General features: G+C 32.7%; 1 protein-coding gene across 5 annotated transcripts in view; it reads right to left on the bottom strand.

The window, feature by feature from the left end:
• The window catches only part of KCNN2 (potassium calcium-activated channel subfamily N member 2), a 167655-nt gene that overhangs the window by 29759 nt on the left and 116995 nt on the right, over positions 1-20901 (bottom strand). The window lies entirely within an intron of this gene.

Below are 20901 nucleotides of genomic sequence, written 5' to 3'. Positions count from 1 at the left end.
CTAAAATTTTTCTGGGGTTTTGAATCAACTATCTTGTATTCACTGTATGTGTGAATGTACAAAAGTAAGATGCAGAAAACATCACAAGATTAGTCATTTGTTTTTGTTTTATATTTTAAAGAGTTCATGGGGAGTGCTAGGCCCCACCCTTTCATTTTAACACCTTTCCCCCCAACCCCAGTCCTTTACTTATGAAAATTGAGCTGTATTAGACAAAAGAATGGTTACAAGTCAGCAAGCAGGTGGATGTGATCTCTGTGTTTTAGGGTTCCATAATCCAGAAAAAAATTTAATATAATTGAGTACTGCTGTGATAGGCAAAATATATTATATAAAAAGACTTATAAAAACTAGAATTTTATCCAAACATTTTGTGCAACTAATGCTAAAATATTTTAAATTAAATTTCCTTTTCTTTAAAGCTTAATAAATTTAAAAGGGAAATGTAACATTGATTGATAAACAAAGATGATCCTTAAGAGATGCAAAGAAAGTTACTCTAAGTGCTCATTTCCCCCAGCAAGAGCAGCACATTATAACCCTAAGGTAACACACAGACATCAAAATAAGTCTTTTTGTAATATCAGCCTTCATGTTGGCTTAGACACCTAATGAACTTTAAGTTCAGTTCATATCCAGTCAAGTCTACAAATACTGCTTTCCTTTTCTGTCCCACAAAATGCTGCAGACAATCAGAATTAAAGCACCACAGTCAATATTACACAGGACTTAGTAGCAACTAACATGGGAGCTGAGAAAAACATCTTGAAATAAAATATTCCAAAATTCAAAATATAAAAGATTATAATGAAGTAACCTAAAAACTCAGTATAATTTTCAGGGCAAAATACACTTTTAATTGAATAGGGGACATATAAGTATAACACATCCATGGGGATTTCATTCATACAGCAATGACTCTCAAACAGAGTATATGAACAAGTATTTTTGCTGTAGTCTCTCACTTTAGTTGGCCTTTACACTGGAAGATTTAGGTTTCCAGAGAAAGATCACCATAACTTTGTTGGGGGGAGGAAAAATGCACTTCCTCATATCACCATTATAGCTGTCAAGCCCCACTACTGGTATGTGTCACCATTACATAATACAAGCCACTCATAATTAGGCCAGTTTTAGGTAATAAATATAACCCTTTATTTAGAAATAAGTCAAAGGAAACAATAACAACATCACAGATATTCATATATTAAAGCAAATATAGGGATAATAAACACAGTAAAATCCACATATCATCTTGGTTAACACTTGACCACAGATGTGCTCACTATCTAGGGACCAAGTAGGCACTCAAACTTATGTCTGTGTGAGTAAAATCCATATGCTTGAGTTAATTTACAATCATAGAATTCAGGCTTTGATGTCATTGGTCAATTCATTAACATCTGCCCACATGAAACTGCTTTCTGCAACCTGTTCCTGTTCTAATCTCACTGTTTTTTTAACTAACCAAATAGGCTTTTCTTTTCTTTTTTAACCACTTAACTCACAATCACCTTCAAAAGGACATTAAACAATGCTACAGTATTAAATGACAGAGACAAATCAGAGAACTACAAAGTTCATCAGGTTGGCTCCATCTGGGAAATACAGACAAGCACAGCATCATCTAATCTTACAGTAAACAAAGCTCACAACGAAATTGTTCAAATTCATCCTCTGTGTAATATAGAAAATTCTAGTCAGTTCTTCAGTCATCAAAATACTGCCATCCATTTAGATCTCAACATTTCTTTTTATTCATTAAAGGAACTACAAAACATGCCATTCCCCTCTTTGCTTTTCCTTCTTAAACAAGAAAGGTCAGCAAAGAACAGTGGGCATTTCTGAAATGTTTCACTTCTCTCAAACTATGTGGGCAGTGCCAAAGGACAAGAAATTAAGCTCCTATTCATTGTTCACCGGTAAGGATTTTGTAGCTGAAGCTTTCGGTCAGGGGGCAACTCTGCTGTCACTTCTCTGGCAGCTCCAATAGCTCTGTCTTGTCTTTTTCTAGTCTTTGCTAAGTCTTTCATCTCTTGTCCAATCTGGATCCCTCCTGTCAGACTTCCTTAATGCTTTCGTTGTCCTTTCAGTAGCTTTATACCAAAGCTTCTTCAGCAACACATCTTTTGCTTATGAGGTAAAGACTCACCAAATATCCTCAGGGACAACAACAGTTGTTTTTTTTAAAAATCATCCCTTAGTCTTTACATATTTTTATGATTTTTCATTTTGTGAATTTTACCTTCTTAAAACAGTTCCAGGGGGCAGCTAGGTGGCACAGTGGATAGAGCACCGGCCCTGGATTCGGGAGTACCTGCGTTCAAATCTGGCCTCAGACACTTTACACACTTACTAGCTGTGTGACCCTGGGCAAGTCACTTAACCCCAATTGCCTCACCAAAAAAACCCAAAACAAAACAAAACAAAAAACAAACCAGTTCCATGTAAATGAGATAAGGGACCACAATTTCCAGCAACTTCCTTATTTATTATTTGTTAGTTCTCAAAGCAGTGTTCTTACACAGTCTGTGTCTTTAAGGCCTGTGCTTCTTCACCCTTATATTTTGTAATTTCTATTAATAAACAGAAGATATTTGCCTTTTTAAACCATAAGACTTTAGATACACAAAAGAGACACCATCCTCATCCTTTAAAAGTTGATTTAAGACTTCAAATTTTTCGAGTTCATTTCCTGTCACAAATTGCTCCTATAACTCTTTGAAAATTATGCTTCTTTATACATGCATTTTAGCTATTTTAATAAATCAAAGTTCTTTTGCTATTCCTTTAATGTATCAAATTGTTCACTTATGAAAGAGGAAATGCCACTTAGGGTTGTTGTGAGGAAAACGAGATAATATTTGTAAAGCACTTTGCAAACCTTATATATTAGTGCTAGTTATTGCTGTTGTTGTTACTGTTATTATCTGCCATCTTATTTAATCCTTTTTTATGCAAAATCCTTTTTTCTTCCCCTTTCAACACCAAACTGTTTTACATGTTGACATGGAAGGGCAGGACCTTAAACAGACATTACTTTACAGAAGCATTCCTGATCAAAAGGCCATAACTGAGTAGAAAGTTTGAAATGTAAACATAAGTAAAAAGAAACTTAGAAACATAAATACTTCTGAGCAACTGGAAGGGAATAAAATTTGATGAAATGCTTACATTCTAACAGGGTGAGAAGAGACAACTTAAGAATTCTACTGACTTCAAGTGTTCATAAAGGAGTTGAATTAGACAAACAGAGGTCTAGGGTCTCGTTTTGTTCTTTTTTTGATGATCTTAAGAGAGGAAAGAAAAGATGAGGGGATACGTAAGGAAAGAAATGAAAAAGGAGGGCAAGGAACTTATTTCATATAACTGTGATGCATGAGAAGAATTTACAAACATGGAAGAATGGGTAGGGATATCAAGTATCATATGAACCTCTTTCTTAACTGACAAAGAAAGTTTGAATAAATTAATATAAAGAGAAAAACACAGAATTTGGTGTAGACCTATGTTAAACTCAATAGGGAAACACATACTCAGGGAGAGAGGTCAGGAGTGTTTAAGATTAAAGGTAGAATCATGGTGGGGTGATATTTACATACCACATAAAGATATCAAAAGTTAGATTATAGAGGGGGAATAAAAGGAAAGAAAGCATAAGAATCAATGATGAGTGTGTGGGCCAGGCAAAGAAGGAAGGGGCAGAGGATTAGAAGCAAACCTGTTCATTTAGAAATTTCTAGTCTAGATAGACTAGAGTCAGGAGGACCTGAGTTCAAATCTGGCCTCAGATACTTGACACTTACTAGCTGTGTGACCCTGGGCAAGTCACTTAATCCCAACTGCCTCACAAAAAAAAAATCCCTTTTTTTAAAAAACTATTTTTTATTGTAAAAAAGGAGTTGGGGGATGGAGAAAAGATGAGGGTGAAGTATAAGATAATTTGATGGAGGGAAATGTGTAATTAGTGATCATATCTGCAAATGTGAATGGGCTGAACTAAAATAAAAACACAGCTATTCAAATTGATTAGATAGCAGAATCAAATAATAAGTTGTTTACAAGAAACATATTTGAAACATAAAGATTAACAGTGTTGACATAAGGGGATGAAGGTAGTATTTATTATGTTTTAAGCCAACTAAAATAGGAGGGATAGCAATCATAATCTGAGACAATGAAACAATAAAAATACATATAATAAAAATACATAATCACAAAACTACATTTAAAGGCAAAATTGATAATGAAATAATATTAGTACTTACTATATATGTATGCCAAATGGCATAGCATCTAATTTTTTAAAAGAAATGTAAAATGAATTAGAGACAAAAATAAACAGTAAGAACAATGTAACTGGGGAAAATAGCAGAATAAGAAATAATAAATAAGAAAGAAGTTAAAAACTTGAATAAAGTACTAAAAAGTTAGATATGTCATTGGAAATTATTGCATGTGAACAGAAAATAATATACATATTTCTCGTTTGTTTATGGCACTTTCATAAGAATTGACGATGCTCTTGGACATTAAAACATCCTAAAATTTGAAAAGCGGACATTGAATATATCATTTACTGACTATGATACAAAATTATTATTAGTTTTTAAAAGGGCATTTCAAGAAAGGATTCAAACTTTGATGGAGATTAAATAATTTAATTCTAACAAGATGGTAGGTCATCAAACAAATCATGTAAGCAATGGATAATTTTGTAAACGAAATGAACAACAATCAAAACATTTGGGATTCAACCAAAGTAGTTCTTTGAAAAAAATTTATATTGCTACAAATTATCATTTACAAAAGATAGAAAGACCAGATTACGTAAAAAATACTCAAATGAGAAAAGTAATTTATAAAAAACAACTAAACATTAAAAATAGAAATATTAAAAATCAAAGAAGAGACAAAGAAAATTGAAAACAAAAACAACACTGACTTACTAATAAGTAAAATTAGGATTTTGAGTTCTTTTTTTCCTTTAAAACCAATTAGGAGAACATGACATTAGCTAATAAGATTTTGAAACAGAGGAAAGAAAACCAAATTGCCAAATCAGAAATGAAAAAGGAGAATTTATAACAAATGAAAAAGTAAAGGAAATTATTAGGAAATATTTTTGCCCAATTACAGACCAACATAAACAGATGATAAGTGGAGAATATTTATTAAAAGAGTTTAAAAAGAAATCAAGAATTTATTGTTAAAATTATTTTAATTTGCTTCATTAAATATTTCCCAATTATATGTAAAAATGTCAACACCCATTAAAAAAAAAATGTGAGTTCCAAATTCTCTCCCTGCCTTATTCCCTCCATTAGAAGGCAAGCAATTTGATATCAATTATATATATGAAGTCATGAAAAATATATTTCCATATTAGCTATGTTGAAAAGAAAACACAAACAAAATAAAATGATAAAAATAAAGTTAAAAAGTAAGCTTCGGGGCAGCTAGGTGGCGCAGTGGATAGAGCACCAGCCCTGGAGTCAGGAGTACCTGGGTTCAAATCTGGCCTCAGACACTTAACACTTACTAGCTGTGTGACCCTGGGCAAGTCACTTAACCCCAATTGCCTCACTAAAAAAAAAAAAAAAAAAAGTAAGCTTCAAGCCACATTTGGAATTCATCAATTCTGTCTCTGGAAGTAGATAACATCATGGGTCCTTTGGAATTGCATTGGATCAGTCTTAATCAGAATAGCTAAGTTTTTCAGAGGTCAGCATCCTTACAATATTGCTGTTGCTGTTTAAAGTGTTCTCCTGCTTCTGCTCATTTCACTGTGTATCAGTTCATGTAAGTCTTTCCAGGTTTTTCTGAAACCATCTTGCTTGTCATTTTTTATAACACAATAGTATTCCATCACAATCCTATAACTCAATTTGTTCAGTCATTCTCCAATGGATGGGACCACAAAAAGAGTTGCTAAAATATTTTTGTACAAATAGATCCTTCTCACTTTTCTTCGATTTCTTTAAGATATAGACCTAGTAGTGGTATTTCTGGGTATGTACAATTTTATACCCTTTTGGATATAGTTCCAAATTGTTCTCCAGAATGGTTCACAACTCCAACAATACATTGCTGTCACTATTTTCTCCAAATCCTCTCCAATATTTGTTGTTTTCCTTTTCTATTGTGTTAGTCCTTTTATATTGTATGAGGTGGTATCTCAGAGTTGTTTTAATTTGCATTTCTCTAATCAGTAGATATTTAGAACTTTTTTTTCATCTAACTATTAATAGATTTGATTTGTTCTTCTGAAAACTTCCTTTTCACATTCTTTGCCAATTTATCAACTGGGAAATGGCTCTTATTTGTATAAATTTGATTCAGTTCACTGTATATTTGAGAAATGAGATGTTTATCAGAGAAACTTGCTATAAATTGCTCTCCTCCCAGTTTCTTGTTTTCCTTCTAATTGTGGCTGTATTAGTTTTGTTTGTGTAAAAGCTTTTTAATTATGTGTAATCAAAAATTACCTATTTTACTTTCCATAATCTTATCTATGTCTTATTTAGTCATAAACTCTTCTCTTATCATAGTTCTGACAGGTTCACTTTTGCATGTTCCCTTTATTTGCTTATGCTATCACCCTTTATGTCTAAATTATGAACCCATTTTGATTAAAGGAGTCCCACTTGGTTGCAGTATATGATCTTTGTGATATTTTGCTGTGATCTCTTTGTTAATATTTTATTAGGAATTTTTGCAAAACTATTCACTAAAGAAATTGGTCTATAGTTTTCTTTCTCTGTTTTTGATCTCCCTGGTTTAGGTATCAAAAGTATACTTACCATCAACATTATGTGTTGATCAACTGTGATAGACTAGATTCTTCTCACCAATCCAATGGTACAAGAAAGTTTCAAAGGACTCATCATGGAAAAGGTTCTCCAAATCCAGAAAAAAAAAAAGGAACTGTGGAATATGGAGGCTGATTGGATCATACTATTTCTTTTGTTTTTGGTGCTGTTGTTTTTCTTTTTTGAGGTTTTTCCTTTTTGCTCTGATTCTTCTCATATAACATGATTAATGTAGAAATATGTTTAATGTTATTATACACACATATACATATACATATATACCAGATTACCTGCTGTCTAGGGGAGGAGGGGAGGGAGGAGAGGAAGAGAGAAAAATTTGAAATGGAAAATCTTATCTAAACAAATGTTGAAAACTAAAATAAATTTAAAAAAATATACTTACCAGGAATTTAGTAGGGCTCCTTCTTTAACTATTTTTTTCTGAGTTTATATAGTATTGGGATTGTTACTTAAATGTTTTGTAAAATTAGCTTGTAAATTTATTTAATCATGGGGATTTTTTTAGGGAGTTAATTTATGGCTTAATTACTTTTCCTAAGGTAGGCTTATTTAATAATTTATTTTAAGAATATTCTTAAAATCATCTGTTCTGTTAAACTGGGCAACTCATGTTTTTGTAAATATTCATCTATTTCACTTAGATTGATGATTTTACTGGAATATAAGCAGGCAAATAACTCCTAATAATTGCTTAAATTTCATCTTCATTGGTAGTGAATTCAACCTTTTCATTTTTGAAATTGATAATTTGGTTTTCTTCACTTCTTTTTCAACCAAATTAACCAATGGTTTATCTATTTTATTTGGTTCTTTGTAAAACCAGGTTGTAGTTTTATTTATTCATTTAAAAATTTTTTAATTGTACTAATCTCTCCTTTGATATTCAGGATTTCCATTTTGGTGTTTAATTGGGGATTTTTTATTTGTTCTTTTTCTAATTCTAATTGCATACTTAATTCATTAGTCTACTTGCCCTCTCTTTTATTGCTGTACAAATTTAGAGATATAAATATTCCCCTAAGTACTGTTTTGACTGCATTTTACAAATTTTGGAAAGTTCTCTCATTGTTGTCATTCTATTTAATGAAATTATTGATTACTTCTATGATTTATTCTTTGACCCACTCATTCTATAGGATTAGATTGTTTAGTTTCCAATTAGCTTTTAATCTTTACTTCTATGGCCATTTATTAAATTTAATTTTTATTGCATTATGGTCTTAAAAGGGTGCATTGAATATTTCTGTTTCCCCACATTTGTTTGTGAGGTTCTTATGTCTTAATGTATGATCATTTCTGTGAGGGTGCCACATACAGCAAAGAAAAAAGTATATTCCCTTCTATTCCATTCAGTTTTCTCTAGAGATCTATCATATGTAACTTTTCTAATATTCTATTCATTCCCTTGAAGAAGTCAAGAATTTAAATAAAGAAAATGAACAAGAGGGAAATGAACTCTCCAAATGGGAAACAAACAAACCTAGGACTAGATTAATTTAAAAGTAAATTCTATCAAACACTCAAAATGAATTTCAACATTACATGTATCACCAAAATCAGCAAAGTAGGGATTCTACCAAATTCTTTTTATGAAATAAATGTGGCCATGTTATTTAAACAGGGGCAGACAAAATAGAGAAGGAAAACTATAACAATTAGAGAAATAAAATATTAAATAAAATATTATCAATGAGGTTATGGAAGCATTTTTTGAAAAACAATTATACACTATGACAAGTTGAATTTTTATTAGTAATGCAGGGTTGATTAGGAAAATTATAAGAATGTTATATAATATTTTTACCAAAAGCAATAAAAATCACAATTATGTCAATAAACATAGAAAAGTCTTTTAACATAATACAACCCATTTTTATTTTTTTTAAACACACATTAAAAAACATAGGAACAAATTGGGTCTTTGATAATATGGTTGGTAAGTAGTATATATCTAAAACCAAAAGCTAGTACTATAGGTAATGGAGAAACATATAAGTCATTCTAATAAAATCAGTAGTAAAGCTATAATATCCATATAACCAATATTATCTTTTGTAACTGGCATAATCTTAGATTAGCTTTAGCAAAAACCCCAAGAATTTAAGAAATTTACAAAATAAGCAAAGAGCAGATACAATTTTCATTTTACATATGATATAATGGTTTACTTAGAAAACAAAAAATTGAAACTAAGTCAGCAAAGTAGAAGCATATAAAATAAGCCCACATAAATTGTCATTCTCTATATTATTCATAAATTCCAGTAAGAAGAGAGAAGGAAATCATATTCAAAATAACTACATGTTTAATCTTGGGCCCACTGATGAAGATGCATATAGAAATGGCACGACATGAAAAAAATTGAAGAAATAAAGACAAAGAATTGGAGAGATACTATTTGCTCATGCTTTGACCATTCTAATATATGTTAATATTACATAAATTAACCTATCTAATCAGTGCCATATCAACCAACACTAAAGTATTTCTTTGTAGAGGTAGGAGAAAACTAATCAGATTTGTCATTTCACCCTGGGCTGTTTTCTTGAACTTAATGATCTCCAGAAACTCTTCATTCGGCAAAATGAAATCAACTATGAAACTTATTCCTCCTCAGTATCCCCTATCCCTGGAGTCTCTTTCTTTTTCTGACTGGTGAGGTTGGAGAGTGGACATTGGAGACTTCAGGGCTTCATCACCTCCACCTACCCATGATTTTAAGCTTTTCCCCATAAGTTTTCTTCCTCCATTAGATTGTGAGTTCTTTGACAGTAGTGATTATCTTTTTAAAAAAATTTTTTAAATTAATTAAAAAAAATTTTTTAGTAGTGACTATCTTATGCCTTTCTTTGTGTACCTAGTCCTTAGCACTGGGGCCTTTCACAAAGCAGGTGCTTAATAAATGTTTATTAATTCTTCTTCTGATTCATCTGGAGCAACAAATAGTCAAAAATCTCAAGGGAAATAATGGGAATTTTTAAAAACTAGGAAGAAAGGGGACTTATCAATACTCTCAAAGCTATTTGTCCTAGTTTAAAAAATAGAAGAAGTCAATCAGTAGAATATTCTGGAATGTGAGACCTAGAAAAAAATCAAACATAGCAGCATAGCATTTAATAAATGCAAAGAATCCAATTGTTGGGGTAGACAGATGCCAGGATAAATTAAACACTTGTTTTCCCTTGGTGGATAACCAGGACTAAGATACTTTGGGAAGGATATTAAAATCCCAAACCAAGTAGAAAATTAGTGGCAAAAAGTATCATTTGGAGTCAGTTATTGTGCATTCATTGGTTCTATTGTTTCCTAGTTTTGTTTCCTCATCTTGTTAAAAATTGTTGAATTAATTTTGTGCTAATATAAGGCATATGTATTTCAGTAACTCTATCTTTGTAGTGTGTATAACATGGTTTTGGGTTAATTTGATACCTGTGTTGTTTTTCCTTCCTTCCCTTCTTTCTTTCATTTTTGCTTTACTTTCTTTCACCCAAGCCATTGCTATGAAATACCTTTGTTTTGGGGCCAGTGTATAAGACCAATAACCAACAGTGCTAATAAAAAACCCAATGAAAACACCAAGTCTTTCACTTTTTCCTAGAATGTGTCTTCAATAAAATTTCAAAAATTAACATGTTTCACTTTTTCACATTCCTAAAAAAGACATGTTCAACATGTAGTCAATCCAGAAAGTTTTCTTCTTGGATGAAAATAAATTCTTGTCAATGTGATAATAGTTATAATCCAATAATGTCATAATGCTATTTTCTACTCCAGTGAAATTTTAGCTCATGATATGGATCAGAAAAAATGTATAAGGTTTTTTGTTTCTTTAATCAACATAGATGCAGTTTAGATTTCCATAGGCTACTCAATGAAATTAAAATGATGTGTGATATTAACTACTTGGAAAAGACTTCTTTATTTTATTTTTTTGTTTTTATTTTTGTTTTTTTTTTGCAGGGCAGTTAGGGTGAAGTGACTTGCCCAGGGTCACACGGCTAGTAAGTGTCAAGTGTCTGAAGTCGGATTTGAACTCAGGTGCTCCTGAATCTAGGGCCACCACTGTGCCACCTAGCTATCCCCAGAAAAGACTTCTTTAACTAGAATGAGAAAATATATCCTGACTACTTGTCTCACACTACATTTACACTGTCAGGACAAGACTATGGTTAACTTAGATTAAATATGTCAAAAGGCCACTGTGCCTGTCTATATGTGGACACCAGAGAAAACTCATGGAATTTCCATGGAAGTGAAGGATGAAGCGTTTTGACTTGGATTTTGCTTGATTTTTAAAGTATATTTTCTCCTCCTTAAAATGCATTAGAAAATTTCAGTACATTGTATTCAAGCCAAATTGAATAGACAAATGAGAGTATGCTATATTTAGAGACCCTTGTATGGGCTGTTAAATTAGACTCTAGTTCCTTTCTCTAGCCAGGAAAACTGTTCCTTTCTTCCAGCATGGAAATTGTAAGCCTTACTCATCACCCAAGAGAATATAAAAGCTCAGGGAGGTCATTTTGCCACATTCTCTTATATCTACTAAAATATTCAAAGAAAAAACGGAAGTACTTTGTGTAGCATGACTATACTGCTCTCATATGAATTTCTAAAAACAGTGAAAGACTAGCATAGCCTCAATGTGTAATGTTCAAAGATTCAAATCTCTAAGGAGAGTTATTTGCCAAAATGCTCTGGAAAGTTAATGTTTTTCTTCCTTTGTGAAAGAGTATCCAACAAAATAGAAAAATTAACCATTTTTTTCTAAGAGAGCATTTGGGCAAAGATCAATAGAAGAAACATAAGTGATGTTATTATTGGAATGTACTACAGACCATAAAGACAAAAAAGGAAACAAATATGGAGTTTATGAAATGAATAATAAGCCTGACACAGATTATAAGACAGCAGTGATATAGGACTTCAGTTATAGAAGCATTTTCTGGAGCCCTCTCACAATAATAATGTCAGGAATGCTAAAGTTCAGCATGAGTTAAAGATGGTGAGGAGAGCTAAGGATAACAAAAATAGCAAGGTCTCTTTGCTTTTTTTTTTTCTCCCTCTGTCAAGGAGAATGACCTTTGGATGGAAAAGAACAAAACAAAATAGCCAACAAGGACCTATAACCCAAGATAAGTAAAAGATAATTTAAAAAAAAACACTTAGTTGCACTTGATGAATTAAAAACATTTCACCAAATATGAACTAAATTAATACTGGAAAAACTGACAGATTAGCATGTGTGATTGCTGAGCCCCTGTCAGTAACATTTGAAGGGTAGTGGAGAACAGGAGATACACAGCAATAGTGGAACAGGTTAAATGTCTCTTGGTTCATTGAAAAATTCTAGAAGTGATTATAAAATATAGGGAACATTTAGAAAATAAGTGGTGATTACAAAGAGCCAGTATTGCTCCATCACAAAAAATAGGTCATGTAAAACTAACCTTATTTCCTTTTATAACAAAATTATTAAACTGTTAATTCAGAGGGATGCTATAGGTAAAGTTTTCTTTGACTAGCAAAGCATTTGTTCAAGTATTTCATGATATGTTTATAGAAAAGATAGAAATGTGGTGTCGATGAAAGCATAATTATAAAGAGCTTGTTGACTGTACTCAAAGAGTAGACAATAATGGTTCAGTGTTAACTTGGTTATTGTTGTTCAGTTGTTTCAGTCATGTCTGACTCTTCATGACCCCATTTGGTGTTTTCTTGGCCAAAATGCTAGAGTTGTTTGCCATTTTCTTTTTCCACTTATTTTACAGATGAGGAAACTGAAGCAAACTGGGTGAAGTGACTTTGCCCAGGGTCACATAGGTAGTAAGAGTATGAAATCAGATTTGAATTCAGGTCTTCCTGACTCCGGACCTGGCACTCTATCCACTTCGTCACCTAGATGCCCTGTCAACTTGGTAAGATTTCTCTAATAGAATACCTTAAGGATTTATCCTTCTTCTATCCTTTATTTCCAGTTTTTTTTTGGGGGGGGCTGGGGTTTGTAGGGAAGTGAGGGCTAAGCAACTTGCCCAGGGTCACACAGCTAGTAAGTGTCAAGAGTCTGAGGCTGGATTTGAACTCATGTCCTCCTGAATCCAGGGCCCATGTTTTATCCACTGTGCCACCTAGTTGCCCCGCCTTTATTTCCATTTTTACCAAAATTTTAGATAAAAGAATAGATGAAATGCCTATAAAATTTACTGATGTCACAAAGCTAGGAAGCACATTAGATTGCAAACTCAGGATCCACAAAGATGTTGATATTAGGGTGAATTTAATAAGATGAAATTCAATAGTAATAAATGCAAACTTTTACATTTGAGTTTAAAACATCAACTACATATGGAAGAGAAGATGGTTAGAGGGCAGTCTTTCTAGAAAAGATCTGGGAGTCAAGAGTATGAAATAAGATCCCCCCATTTTATAAATACACACACATATATATACATATACATACATATGTATGTATATAGACATATATGCGCATATATATATACACACACACACATACATGTATGTGTGTGTTCCCTTTGTACTCTGCCTTGTTCAAACCACATCTAGAATATTGTGTTCTGGGTACCACAGTTTAGAAAGTGCATTGGTAAACTCGAAAGCATCCTGAAGAAGAAAACCAAGATGGTCAAGGACCATGAGTGAAAGTGATATGAAGATTTATTGAAGGAGCTGGTAGAGCCCATAATAGAGAAAACATTTGAGGTGCATATCATAGTTTCCTTCTGGTATTTTCACATGTGGGTTTGACTTGCTGGCTGTGTAGGCCTCATCCAACTTTCGATCACCAAATTTCTCTGACAAAGTTCAATTGTTGTCAGAGATACATTTCAGTCAAGAATAACCTGTCTGACCAATTTCTATTTGGAAACTGTTTTCCATTTAGTTTGCCTCTAATAATATAAAACTAGCTTTCCTCCTAAGCACCCAGATTTCATTAGCCGTCAAATATTTCTTTTCCTCACTAAATTCCTGTTACAATGCACATCCTTGTATAGAGGTGCTCTTGAGTTTTCAAAAGGAACCCAATCTTTGGCAGGCCCTATCATGTCAGATATGGCCACAACAATGGATGACACTTGTATTCTCTGAGGACCAAAATAGCTAAGTTTTGACTACAACAAAAAATTAAAAGATCAGTAGCATATTTTCAAAGGTGGTTTGTGTTGATAAAGGGAATACCTATGCAAATGCGGTCACAGATCCTTACATTATTGAATTATTTGTGTTAATTTCTTAACTAATTAAAAAACTATTACAAGAGGATTTCATTTACTGGAATAAAACATAAATGATAATTTAGCCATCAACATGCCTACAAATAATCAAATTAGCAGTTTCAAAAGCAAACCAATTTCCAATTCATAAACATTTACCATGTAATAAGGAAAGTTGTTAGGTGATAAAGGAGTTAAAAACATCATCCCTGAATTCAACTAACTGAATTTGTAAATTGTACCTTATCCATGCAGGGTACAAGTTATTCATTCTTGAATTAAAATACTTAAAAAAGAAATTTAAACTTCTTCCTAAAATTGTATAGCTAGTATTCCTATAATTAAATAATAAATATTATAGGAAGCAGGACACCTGTTACAGGTCACCAAATTTACTATGATGAACAACACTCAGAGAAATTAAAAAATAATTTTCTTCTATGAGAAATGTGTAGTCTCCAGATCCTTGAACTGTGAATTTAAACACTTTTACAGGATAAATGATTTAAATTCTGCTTATCATAAAGAAGAGTCACGTTTCAGATGCGAAGCACAATATAATACAAGTAACTAAATAGTATCTCAGAGATATTTAGACCTTATTTCAATAAAATTATTCTATGTCAATTCTACTTCTACTTTTGGAAGAAAATGTCTTTTTTAAACCTAGTTATCAATTTTGTTTGATAATTTTGCTGATAGAATTATTATGAATGAGATATAACAGTGCCAACCAGGGATACTAGTTGAGGAGTGGAATCAAGGAGTGCTGAAAAGTCACAAAAACTTCCAGCTATACTTGCCTGTACCCAGAAGAAAGCAGCAGACACATTTCTTATGATTTTTTCTTGGGATCCACTGAGGGGAGAAGTGAAGATCCATTTAGGGCACTGATGGGAAATTTAGCCTTATGACTGAAAAGGCCCATCATCCCATCCTGCTGCTCTGCACAAAATAGAAATTGTTGTAAGAATTTAAAGATAGGTTCTTCTCATTTGGCCCTTTTGTTGGTAAGATTAGATGAACATCCATGAAAGAACCAAACAGTAAAATACTCCTTTAAAACGTAATTTGATGTCCAAGATCTTTGATAAGAAGCAGTCTATAAAAGATCAAAAAGGATCCCATTTTTGATGATTCCCTCATTGACTTAAACATGAAGCTTAGGGAATGGCTTAAAATATGAAGCATTTAATCCTGAGCATGTTCACTTACAGAAAAGAGAAACTATTTTTCATCAAGATAAAAGGTAGCAAAAACCACAACAGGACGACACATTTAGCTTTTTTTTTTTTTTTACTTCAGCCATTGTCCTCTCTCCATTGTCACTGTATTTTAAAATATAATGATTAATTTAGTGTAACTCTTATGGCTGATGTAGATGAAGTGGGGAATTGCTGGCTTTTACTATTGCCTGAGTCACTCTGTGATTTTTTTTTTTTTTAATTCGCAAACATCACGGTATAGTGGATAAAGCAATGGATTTGGTGTCAGGAAGAATAGGGTTCAAATCCTATCACAGATACTTATTAGCTGTTTCTTCCCTCAGTTGCAGTTTTATCTGTAAGATAGAGGTATTAATAACTCCTACCTCACAAAATTGTCAGGAAAATAAAATGAGATAATATACGTAAAATGCTTTGCAAACCTTCAAGGGGTACATAAATGTTATGTGGCAATATTATTATTATTATTATTATTATTATTATTATTATTATTATAGACTTCATAATATTAGACAAATTTAATGCTGTAAACATTTGGAAAGAAGGGGAAATTTTGAAAATATAATACTATAGATCTATTTTTTTCTAATTAGAAACCTGAAAATATCTGATCTACCAGTTTCTACATTCTTAGAGACTATAGAATCATGTATGTCTAGCTTTTTTTGAGATAGTTTATTCTCTCTTTTTTTGATCTGTATCTGTGATTTCACAGGTATAGGGAACTATATCAGTTTATTGATCAAGAAACTTTCTCTACCAATGCAGGTCAGCACCTATTTATTCTTCAACTTAGTCTCACCAGATCACCTAGGACACTGAAAGATTAAGTGACCTTGTGAGGGCAACATGACCAGTAGTTATCAGAGACAAATTTGACATACCTGAATCCAGATCTTTCTAATTCCAAGGTTGGCTCTCTGTCTACTATTCTATGCTGCTTCTCAGTAGGTAAAAATATAATTATTCTTATTTACATGTTTACTTCAGACTTTAAGGTAATTGTTTTATCACTAGAAAATTCTCAAGCAGGAACTTTCTTTTACTTAAATGAATTTACTTAACACAAGAGATTTTTATTTAAATGAAATTTGTTAATTAATTTTAAAAATGCATAACTTTTGGTGGTTGTTCAGTTGTTTCTGACTCTTTGTGACCCCATTTGGAGTTTTCTTGGCAAAAGTACTGGAATGGTTTTCTATTTCCTTCTCCAGGTCATTTTATAAATGAGAAATTAGGGCAAACAGGGTTAAGTAAATTAACCATGGTCACATTGCTAGTAGTATCTGAGGCCAGATTTGAACTCAGGAAGATGAGTCTTCCTGACTCCAGGCTTGACTCTCTATTCACTGAACCATTTAGCTACCTAATGAAATGTTATAACATGACCTAAAGTCAAAATGAAATTAGAAAATTAAATCTATTTTTGAGAGAGATTGGATGGTAAAACTAATATGTGTAAAACATTGCATTGGGAATCTAATCAATCAAAAATGAATAAATGAAAAGCCATTTTATTAAGTGCTTGCAATGTGCCAGGTACTCCTCTAAATCTTGGGTTTATGAATACAAAAAGTGAGACAGTACCTGCTTTTTAGGAATTTACATTATAATAGAGAGAAACCCCACACATAGGAGAATGACAGCCAGAGAAGGGAATTTTGCTTGGAATAGTCATTGAAGTAGGCACAAAAATGACAAATTGATTTATAGGGCAGTAAACTGACAAGGAAGTAGAGAAAGAAAAAAAAAGTAATGTCTCTCAGATTAATATTACAAAATAAATCTCTAACCACTAAGGATATATTATTCCTAACACAGTTGAATACATATATTCAAATACTGACTGGATCTTTGATCTCATCAGTTTGGGAGTTCCCTCTAACCACATAAGTCTTAACTCATCCATGCCTGCCGATCTTGTGTGGCTCATCCACATCCTCCCAAAAGTTTTCCATAGGGGTCTATCCAACATGCTGGAGACCATCTTCACTTTTTTTCTCTTCAGACTACCAGTGGAATATTCTTCCACTGATACTGGCCATCTTCCTGTTATCCCTCAATCTTGCCATGTGACCAATCTTTTTGCTTCTTCTGTCATGTAATTCTAATCTTTGATGCCATCTTTACTCTTTTTCTAAGACATTATTGTTATTGTTATTACTTTATTATTATTAAGAATTTATTAGGGGGGCTGCTAGGTGGTACAGTGGATAAAGCACTGGCCCTGGATTCAGGAGTACCTGAGTTCAAATCCAGCCTCAGACACTTGACACGTACTAGCTATGTGATCCTGGGTAAGTACTTAACCCTCATTGCCCCCCCCAAAATAATTTATTAGGACACATATATTATTCAAAAGGATAGGTCACATATTGTAAATGGGGTAACAGATACCAAATACATGATAAATACATTTTTATATTAGAAAATTCATTTTTAGTAATTTTTACTATAATGATAAGTAACATTTCTCACTTTTTCTAATTAAAAATCATTGACATTTAGGTTTCCATCATTAACCATGGTCTTCAAAGAGTAGCATCAGTATTGTATTATAGTAGTTACTTGGTAAAAACAAGCCTTATTCTACCAGTTCAGGAAAAACAAGCTAGGTGAGCTTAAAATGCAAATTATAGTTAAGTAGGTAGTCAATTTAACTAAAGCAAGTCTTACTTCTTACTGATTCTATTATCTACCCTGTTTAAGTACTTTGTTGACATTATCTATTAAATTGTAAAGTCCTTGAAACAAAGGAAGTGATTTATCTTAAACTTGCATTCTCTGTTCTAAAATATGATTAAATATTTCTGCAGATAGTATTTCTCCATTTAAAAATTACAAAATCACCCCATTTAAAGTCGAAGCATCTCTATTAAAATGCTAATATTATTCTTATGGCATGAGATAATTAGTTCAACTTTTTGGAAAGAACACAATTATTTTAGTTTCCTAGTATGTTCTATTATAAAAATGTGGGATCCTTGTTGGGTTTAAACAAAGAAAGACTTGTATTCTGGTACAAAACTTCGAAGATCACAAATGCAATAGCATATTATCAAACTCCTCTCCATATGTCTCTAACATACATACTCATAATGCAACTTAATACAAAAAGATGAGGATGAACACATTTTCATCCTTTTCTGAGAAATAATACGAGATGTAATTCGGTGACAATACTTTTTTATTTTAAGAATAGCATATATTATATTTCCTTTCAAAAAACTGCAGAAGGGAGGGAAAGGATGTATGTTTACTAATTCAAACAAACACAGTGGCTGGACATGCCTGGTGCATGCCTGTAATCCCTGAGGACAGGGCAGAATGAGGCTGGTAGATCAGGAATTCTGAGCTACAGTTGGGCAAAAGCCAATAGGCTATTCACATAATGTCCTAGACAAAATGGTGTGGCCCGGGAGCCAAGGGTCACCAGGCTGTCTAAGAAAAGGATGAACCAGCTCAGATGGCAGTAACTTAATAGGTTAAAGCTTCTAGGATGATCAGTGATGGGATCAGGCCAAGGATCAGGCCCATGAGTGGCTACTGAATTTCCAGTCTGAGTGAGATAGGGAGATCAAGTCATAAGAAAACAACCAACCAAAGAGTGGACGACTATCTCTGAATAAGTAAAATAAACACTCGAAATAAAAACAAATCATGACTTGATTGGATAATTCAAAATAAATCAAATAGCACTTTCTGATGAGACTTTTGATGAGCAAAAAATATTTCAGACTTGTGGATATGGTCTTGAAAGACAATTGAGAGTTAAGAAGTGATGGTTCTGCTGTTCTATGCCCTGTTGTTCTGGACAGGGCTGGCCTCCGGTCAAGTTCTCTGATGGTTTAGGTTTGATATTGGAACAAAATGAGATGCTTGTGAGTCATTCAACAGTTAATTAAAGGAGACTGATTTAATTAGCCATAGTAAAGGGTGTTCAACAAAGACAGGAATTGAGGACCCTTCTATCTGATTCAGCTGAGTGAAGATCCCTTGCTTGAGGTATCCATCATTTTCCACCAGTCAAGCATCAGAAAGAGTACCCACAGCTACTCATGGCTATTTTGTACTCAACTAATGTTAACAGCTTGAGGCTTTAGGTTTGAAGGATGGTCTCAATACCTATTAAGGAAAAACCTAGCTCTGCATGGAGGCACTTACAATAAGTGTCAACCACACTTGGTCATTAAAAGTTATTGTAAGTGACTCTTAAAGATGGATTGACTTGTTTTGTACAGTTTAGGCAAATGTTCACCAAATCATTCCTCTAGAAAACAATGTTTATTCTTCATCCAAATTCATGGTGACATCACATGAGATATACATATAACATATATAGAAGCTGGTTTATTGAATGGAATGAATGAATATCATCCTAGGATCACTTCCTTCAAAACTTTATCTTGTGGCCCAGCATCAGATAAATATCTAGCCAACTGTATAGAAATAGTCTAATAGCTCCATGTAGGATAAATGGTGTACCATTCATAAAAGATGAGTGGAATGTTCCTTAAACAAGTAAAGCTCTTCTGATACATTCCCTCAAGAAAAGTAATAGAAAATTAGATATCAATTAGACAAAGGTCTTTGAGCAGCATAGGAGTGAGGGGTGGAAAGTAGAGGGTAATTTATGTCAGCCTAAAAATGGCATCTGAGAATACATGTTTAGAAAGTAGGAGCTGCATTGCTTTATTTTTCATAAGCCTTTTTTATATTTAAAATTTCCTTTGGTATATATAATTTAATCAGTATTTATTATTATGCTACACCATACATATGACAGAAATTTAATAAAAAAATGACATGATGATGACCATGAATTGCAAATTTTAAAGTTTACATTCTACAATGAGATTTGACCATGGAGCCAAATATGTCAACATCAGAAGTCTGTAATGTTGAGAAAGGAAATAGAATTGGTGGAGGACAATTGGATTCCAGACAAAGAAAAATCAAGGAAAGATAAATGTACAGCTGTTAGTCATACAGGAAAGATTAACCTTGGATTTAGCTCTTATTCAACAATATAGAAGTCACTATATGTTAGCCCATACTCAGACATGATTCAAGAATAGAGATGAACACTTCCATAAAGGACCCAAAGACACCTTCTAATTAGAAGGCTGGTGGAAAATATCCTATAATTGTGAGGTATTTTGATAAAAAACATCTTGCTATGTGACTTCCTAGGAAGACTTTTAAATAAATGTTATCATTATCGACATTATCATATCATTCTATATTTGGAAAATAAAGGTAATGACACCATGTTAAACATACAACATAAGAAATAATCTGCTATGTAAATCAAGTAGTATAAATACTTTTCACCACAATTCTGAAAGTAGGTAGATTTATGCCATGCAAATTATGATACATTATGACAAAAATACATATACTTTATAACTAGGACTAGTAATTTAGGCACCAAGTTCCCATGGGTAACCTTATAAATGATTGTAGCTATATTTACATGGCTAATCAGGTATCTGTTTGGCCTCAGTCTAATAAAGCATAATTATGTCAAAGAAGGTATACTCCACCATTGTCAGGTATCACATAGGTAAAATCTAAGTTGGGAGCCAGGTTTCAAGAAGGTCTTTTTAG

This window comes from Dromiciops gliroides, chromosome 1 (genome assembly GCF_019393635.1).
Source record: "Dromiciops gliroides isolate mDroGli1 chromosome 1, mDroGli1.pri, whole genome shotgun sequence".
Classification (NCBI taxonomy): domain Eukaryota; kingdom Metazoa; phylum Chordata; class Mammalia; order Microbiotheria; family Microbiotheriidae; genus Dromiciops; species Dromiciops gliroides.
This window is presented reverse-complemented; position numbering and strand designations above follow the sequence as displayed.